The sequence below is a fragment of the Lissotriton helveticus genome, chromosome 5_1 (assembly GCF_964261635.1).
Source record: "Lissotriton helveticus chromosome 5_1, aLisHel1.1, whole genome shotgun sequence".
Classification (NCBI taxonomy): Eukaryota; Metazoa; Chordata; class Amphibia; order Caudata; family Salamandridae; genus Lissotriton; species Lissotriton helveticus.
Genome location: NC_136065.1, coordinates 63182945 through 63190444, shown reverse-complemented (window position 1 = coordinate 63190444; position 7500 = coordinate 63182945).

Genomic DNA, 7500 nt, shown 5'->3' with positions numbered 1-7500 from the left:
GGACCCAGGACGGAGCCCGGGGTGGGGAGGCCACCCTCCCCGGGGCCCTCAGGGGCCCCGGATGGAGCTCCTGAACACAGACAAGCAAGGGGAGGCTCCCCGGGCACATCGGAACCCCTTTCCGGGCCCTTGGCAGTGCGGCAGGCTGGGAGACAGGGCCCAGGGCCTGAGCACCCGACCCGGGGCCCGCCCGGGCCCCTGGACCCAGCCGGGGCTCCCAAGCCCGGAGGCGCATGGGACGCCTCCCCGGTCCCTCCGGACCCCGTCCCGGGCACCCTGCCACGCAGCAGGACCAAGGACAGAGCCCGGGGTGGGGAGGCCGCCCTCCCCGGGCCCTCAGGGGCCCTAGCCACTGCTCCTGAACCCAGCCAAGCAAGGGGAGGCTCCCCGGGCACACCGGAACCCCTTCCCGGGCCCTTGGCAGTGCGGCAGGCTGGGAGACAGGGCCCAGGGCCGGAGAAACCAACCCGGGGCCCGGCCGGGCCCCTGGACGCAGCCGGGGCTCCCAAGCCCGGAGGTGCATGGGACGCCTCCCCGGTCCCTCCGGACCCCGTCCCGGGCACCCTGCCACGCAGCAGGACCAAGGACAGAGCCCGGGGTGGGGAGGCCGCCCTCCCCAGGCCCTCAGGGGCCCTAGCCACTGCTCCTGAACCCAGCCAAGCAAGGGGAGGCTCCCCGGGCACATCGGAACCCCTTCCCGGGCCCTTGGCAGTGCGGCACGCTGGGAGACAGGGCCCAGGGCCGGAGAAACCGACCCGGGGCCCGGCCGGGCCCCTGGACGCAGCCGGGGCTCCCAAGCCCGGAGGTGCATGGGACGCCTCCCCGGTCCCTCCGGACCCCGTCCCGGGCACCCTGCCACGCAGCAGGACCAAGGACAGAGCCCGGGGTGGGGAGGCCACCCTCCCCGGGCCCTCAGGGGCCCTAGCCACTGCTCCTGAACCCCGCCAAGCAAGGGGAGGCTCCCCGGGCACACCGGAACCCCTTCCCGGGCCCTTGGCAGTGCGGCAGGCTGGGAGACAGGGCCCAGGGCCGGAGAAACCGACCCGGGGCCCGGCCGGGCCCCTGGACGCAGCCGGGGCACCCAAGCCCGGAGGTGCATGGGACGCCTCCCCGGTCCCTCCGGACCCCGTCCCGGGCACCCTGCCACGCAGCAGGACCAAGGACAGAGCCCGGGGTGGGGAGGCCGCCCTCCCCGGGCCCTCAGGGGCCCTAGCCACTGCTCCTGAACCCAGCCAAGCAAGGGGAGGCTCCCCGGGCACATCGGAACCCCTTCCCGGGCCCTTGGCAGTGCGGCAGGCTGGGAGACAGGGCCCAGGGCCGGAGAAACCGACCCGGGGCCCGGCCGGGCCCCTGGACGCAGCCGGGGCTCCCAAGCCCGGAGGTGCATGGGACGCCTCCCCGGTCCCTCCGGACCCCATCCGGGGCACCCTGCCACGCAGCAGGACCAAGGACAGAGCCCGGGGTGGGGAGGCCGCCCTCCCCGGGCCCTCAGGGGCCCTAGCCACTGCTCCTGAACCCAGCCAAGCAAGGGGAGGCTCCCCGGGCACACCGGAACCCCTTTCCGGGCCCTTGGCAGTGCGGCAGGCTGGGAGACAGGGCCCAGGGCCGTGGCACCCGACCCGGGGCCCAGCCTGGGCTCCCAAGCCCGGAGGCGCAGGGGGAAGCCTCCCGGGCCCTCCAGGACCCCGTCCCGGGCACCCTGCCACGCAGCAGGACCAAGGACAGCGCCCGGGATGGGGAGGCCACCCTCCCCTGGACCTCAGGCCTTCCATGTCAGCCCGGCAATCTGGTCGCCCCATTGGAAAGCATTGCGCGCTACTATTGCAAACACATTATCTACCGGACTTGCTCTAGATGGCGCTCCAACATAAGGAATGTACCAACACCTTCCCTACTGGAATCGTGACGAGCAGGAGCCGTCATTAGCACTGAAGGGGCTAGTATATCAACACTTTCCCTCCTGTTGCGCAGGTTGGAGTTTGAAAAATAGATTGTATTATGCCTTTAGTTTGTGTGTCCTCTAGATCAAGTTGATCTACTGACTTGCGATGCCAAGGCATCTCGCTGTAAAGGAATGCGATGTCACAGCATGCATTTGTGCATTCGAATAGATGGCCGCCTATAACCCCTTCGCTGCGGCGGGTTTTCAAATGGGTTTGGGCATGGAGCTGCCCGGGACCCGTGGAGCCCGTCCTGGGCACTCTGACCTGCTGTTGGCCCGGGGGAGGACTGCCCGGGACCCGTGGAGCCCGTCCTGGGCACTCTGACAAGCTGTTGGCCCGGGGAAGGGAGCCCCAGACGACCGGGACCTGTGGAGCCCGTCCTGGGCACTCCTGTATGCCGTTGGCCCGGGGAAGGGAGCCCCGGACGTCCGGGTCCCGTGGAACTCGTCCTGGGCACTCTGACATGCCGCTGGCCCGGGGAAGGGTGCCCCGGACGCCCGGGGCCCGTAGCCCGTCCTGGGCACTCTGACAAGCCGTTGGCCCGGGGAAGGGAGCCCTGGACGCCCGGGACCCGTGGAGCCCGTCCTGGGCACTCTGGAATGCTTTGGCCCGGGGAAGGGAGCCCCGGACGCCCGGGGGAGGACTGCCCGGGACCCGTGGAACTGGTCCTGGGCACTTTTACATGCCGTCGGCCTGGAGGTGGGTGCCCTGGACGCCCGGGGGAGGCCTGCCCGGGACCCGTGGAGCCCTTCCCGGGTACTTTGCCAATGCCGTTGGCCTCATGGAGATGGTTGCCCCGGACGCGTCCGGGGGAGGCCTGCGCGGGACCCATGGAGCCCGTCCTGGGCATTGAGCCATGCCGTTGGCCTGGAGATGGGAGCCCCGGACGCCCGGGGGAGGACTGCCTGGTACCCGTGGATCCCGTCCTGGGCTCTTTGACATGCCGTCGGCCTGGAGGTGGGAGCCCCGGACGCCCGGGAGCGGGCTGCCCGGGACCCATGGAGCCCGTCCTGGACACTTTGACATGCCGTCGGCCTGGAGGAGGGTGCCCGGGACGCCCGTGGGAAGCCTGGTCGGGACCCGTGGAGCCCTTCCCGGGTACTTTGCCAATGCCGTTGGCCTCCTGGAGATGTGTGCCCCGAACGCCCGGGGGGAGGGCTGCCCGGGGCCCGTGGAGCCCGCCCTGGGCACTTTGACATGCCTTCGTCCTGGAGGTGGGAGCCCCGGACGCCCGGGGGAGGGCTGCCCGGGACCCATGGAGCCCTTCCTGGTTACTCTGCCATCCCGTTGGCCTCCTGGAGATGGGTGCCCCGGACGCCCGGGGGAGGTCTGTCCGGGGCCCATGGAGCCCGTCCTGGGCAGTGTGACATGCCGTCGGCCTGGAGGTGGGAGCCCCGGACGCCCGGGGGAGGGCTGCCCGGGACCCATGGAGCCCTTCCCGGTTACTCTGCCATCCCGTTGGCCTCCTGGAGATGGGTGCCCCGGACGCCCGGGGGAGGTCTGTCCGGGGCCCATGGAGCCCGTCCTGGGCAGTGTGACATGCCGTCGGCCTGGAGGTGGGAGCCCCGGACGCCCGGGGGAAGGCTGCCCGGGACCCGTGGAGCCCTTCCCGGTTACTCTGCCATCCTGTTGGCCTCCTGGAGATGGGTGCCCCGGATGCCCGGGGGAGGTCTGTCCGGGGCCCATGGAGCCCGTCCTGGGCAGTGTGACATGCCGTCGGCCTGGAGGTGGGAGCCCCGGACGCCCGGGGGAAGGCTGCCCGGGACCCGTGGAGCCCTTCCCGGGTACTTTGCCATCCCGTTGGCCTCCTGGAGATGGGTGCCCCGGACGCCCGGGGGGAGGTCTGTCCGGGGCCCATGGAGCCCGTCCTGGGCAGTGTGACATGCCGTCGGCCTGGAGGTGGGAGCCCCGGACGCCCGGGGGAAGGCTGCCCGGGACCCGTGGAGCCCTTCCCGGGTACTTTGCCATCCCATTGGCCTCCTGGAGATGGGTGCCCCGGACGCCCAGGGGCGGTCTGTCCGGGACACGTGGAGCCCGTCCTGGGCATTGAGCCATGCCGTTGGCCCGGAGAATGGAGCCCCCAGACGCCCGGGGGAGGTGTTGCCCAGGCATATCTCATCTGGTCCCCCGGGCAGAGAACCACCAGCCCTGGAGAGGTGTCCGGGCGTACCCTGCCCCTAGTAATCCGGAGGGAAATTACCCCCCTTTCTTGCAATCCGTGCACGCGAGGTGACAGAGGGGACCCAAGGCGTAAAAGAACCCGACCTCATGGAGCCCTAGCTGGGATCCGGGAGGCGAATGGCACCTCATCGGGACTTCCAGGGAAGCCCAGCCATCTGGTCGCCCCATTGGAAAGCATCGCGGGCGACCAGATGGCCGGGATCGAAAGGACTCCCAGCTCCCCATCCATCCCAAGCCTTCGCGGTGGGGTTCCTGACTTCCTGCCCACGCAAGGCAGGGCTCTTGGACCCCGGCTGGGCCTCAGGCGCAGGTTGGACCACCGGAGCTCTAGGGCCCGGACGACCTGGGGGGAGGAATGCCCGGGACCCGTGGAGCCCGTCCTGGGTACTTTGACATGCCGTCGGCCTGGAGGTGGGTGCCCCGGACGCCCGGGGGAAGCTGCCCGGGACCCATGGAGCCCGTCCTGGGTACTTTGACATTCCGTCGGCCTGGAGGTGGGAGCCCCGGATGCCCGGGGAGAGGTCTGCCCGGGACCCATGGAGCCCGTCCTGGGTACTTTGCCTATGCCGTTGGCCTCATGGAGACGGGTGTCCCAGACGCCCGGGGGAGGACTGTCCCAGACTCATGGAGCCCGTCCTGGGCACTTTGACATGCCGTCTGCCTGGAGGTGGGAGCCCCGGACGCCCGGGGGAGGGCTGCCCGGGACCCATGGAGCCCGACCCGGGCACGCTGCCATGCCGTCAGCCTGGATGGAGCCCCGGACGTCCGGGGTACGAGTGACCGGGACGCATGGAGCCCGTCCTGGGCACTTTTCTGTGCCTTCGGCCTGGAGCCCCCAGACACCCAGGGGAGGGCCACCGTGAAAACCATGGAGCCCGACCCGGGCACTCTGCCATACCGTCAGCCTAGATGGAGCCCCGGACGCCCAGGGGACGAATGCCCGGGACGCATGGAGCCCGTCCTGGGCACTTTTCCATGCATTCGGCCTGGAGCCCCCAGACACCCAGGGGAGGACATCCCTGGAAACCATGGATCACGACCCGGGCACTCTGCCATGCCGTCAGCCTGGATGGAGCCCCGGACGCCCGGGGGATGAATGCCCGGGACGCATGGAGCCTGTCCTGGGCACTTTTCCATGCCGTCAGCCTGGACGGAGCCCCGGACGCCCGGGTGACGACTGCCCAGGAGCCATGGAGCCCGTCCTGGGCAATTTGACATGCGGTTGGCCTGGAGGAAGGAAGCCCCGGGTGGCCTAGGGAGGTGTTGCCCAGGCATAGCCCATCTGGTCCCCATGGCAGAGAACCGCCAGCCTCGGAGGGGTGTCCGGGCGTACCCTTCTCCCTAGTAATCCGGAGGAAAATTACCCCCTTTTCTTGTAATCTGTGCACGCGAGGTGACAGAGGGGACCCAAGGCGCGAATGTACCCGACCTCCTGGAGCCCTCGCTGGGATCCGGGCGGCGAATGGCACCTCATCGGGACTTCCAGGGAAGTTCGGCCATCTGGTCGCCCTTATAGGAAAGCGTTGCGGGCGACCAGATGCCCGAGGGGATCCGGGCGACCAGATGGCCGAGGGAATCTGGGCGATCAGATGGCTGGACACGGAAGTGAAGCCGCCTGGACTCTCCCGACCCTGTCCCTGTCCCCGTCCCCGTCCCGGGACGAATGCCCGGGACGCATGGAGCCCGTCCTGGGCACTTTTCCATGCCTTCGGCCTGGAGCCCCCAGACACCCAGGGGAGGACCACCGTGAAAACCATGGAGCCCGACCCGGGCACTCTGCTATACCGTCAGCCTGGATTGAGCCCCGGACGCCCGGGGGACGAATGCCCGGGACGCATGGAGCCCGTCCTGGGCACTTTTCCATGCCTTCGGCCTGGAGCCCCCAGACACCCAGGGGAGGACCACCGTGAAAACCATGGAGCCCGACCCGGGCACTCTGCCATACCGTCAGCCTGGATGGAGCCCCGGACGCCCGGGGGACGAATGCCCGGGACGCATGGAGCCCGTCCTGGCCACTTTTCCATGCCGCCGGGGTGGATGGAGCCCCGGGCGCCCAGGGGACGACTGCCCAAGAGCCATGGAGCCCGTCCTGGGCAATTTGACATGCCGTCTGCCTGGCGGAAGGAAGCCCCGGGTGGCCTAGGGAGGTGTTACCCAGGCATAGCCTATCTGGTCCCCATGGCAGAGAACCACCAGCCTTGGAGGGGTGTCTGGGCGTACCCTGTCCCTAGTAATCCGGAGGGAAATTACCCTCCTTTCTTGTAAACTCTGCACGCGAGGTGACAGAGGGGACCCAAAGCGTGAAAGTACCCGACCTCCTGGAGCCCTCGCTGGGATCTGGGAGGCGAATGGCACCTCATCGGGACTTCCAGGGAAGTTCGGCCATCTGGTCGTCGATTTGTCGAGCCCTGGGAGAGAACTGGGGCTCGGCAGGGCCAGGGTGCCAGCAGGTCCCAGTCTGCCAGGTAACCAGGTCTGGGGATATGCTGCCCATGCGCTGCCGGGGCCCGGGCATGACCTCCGGTGGGCCCTCAGGTGCGTCAGTCTGGCACGGGGAGGCTCTGAACCTGCTTGGCTGGGGCCAGGGCTCCACAAATCCACTCGCCCGCTCGACCGGGGCCTAAACGGCGTCCTGCTCATGGCGGGCTTGGGGCTTAGCTTCCAAACCCTACCCCCAGGCCAGGGAGAGCCTCTGCAGGCCCCGATGGACCCCAGCACCCGGAACCTCAGCTGGATTGCAGGACGGGGGCTCCAGCACCCCGGGACCTGCCGGACAGAGTTAAAGCCCCGGGCCCGGTCCCATGTTCCGAACCCTAGCCAGGCCGGGGAATGCCTCCCCAGGCCCAGAGGGATCCTAGCGCCCAGGCCCTCGACTGGCTTGCAGGACAGGGGGCTCCAGCACCCTCGGGGCCTGCCAGATGGAGTTCAAGCCCCGGGCCAGGTCCCAGCTTCCAAACCCTAGCCAGGCTGGGGAGAGCCTCCCCGGGCCCCGGTGGAGCCCCGTCCCCAGCGCCCGGACCCTCTGGTGGCCTGCGGGACGGGGGGCTTGCACACCCCGGGGCCGGCCGGCCGGAGCTCAAGCCCCGGGCCCGGTCCCACCATCCGAACCCTATCCAGGCTGGTGTGAGCCTCCCCGGGCCCCGGTGGAGCCCAGTCCCCAGCGCCCGGACCCTCTGGTGGCCTGCGGGACGGGGGGCTCGCGCACCCCGGGGCCGGCCGGCGCTCAAGCCCCGGGCCCGGTCCCACCTTCTGAACCCTAGCCAGGCTGGGGAGAGCCTCCCCGGGCACTGGTGGAGCCCCATCCCCAGCGCCCGGACCCTCTGGTGGCCTGCGGGACGGGGGGCTCGCGCACCCCAGGGCCGGCCGGCCGGAGCTC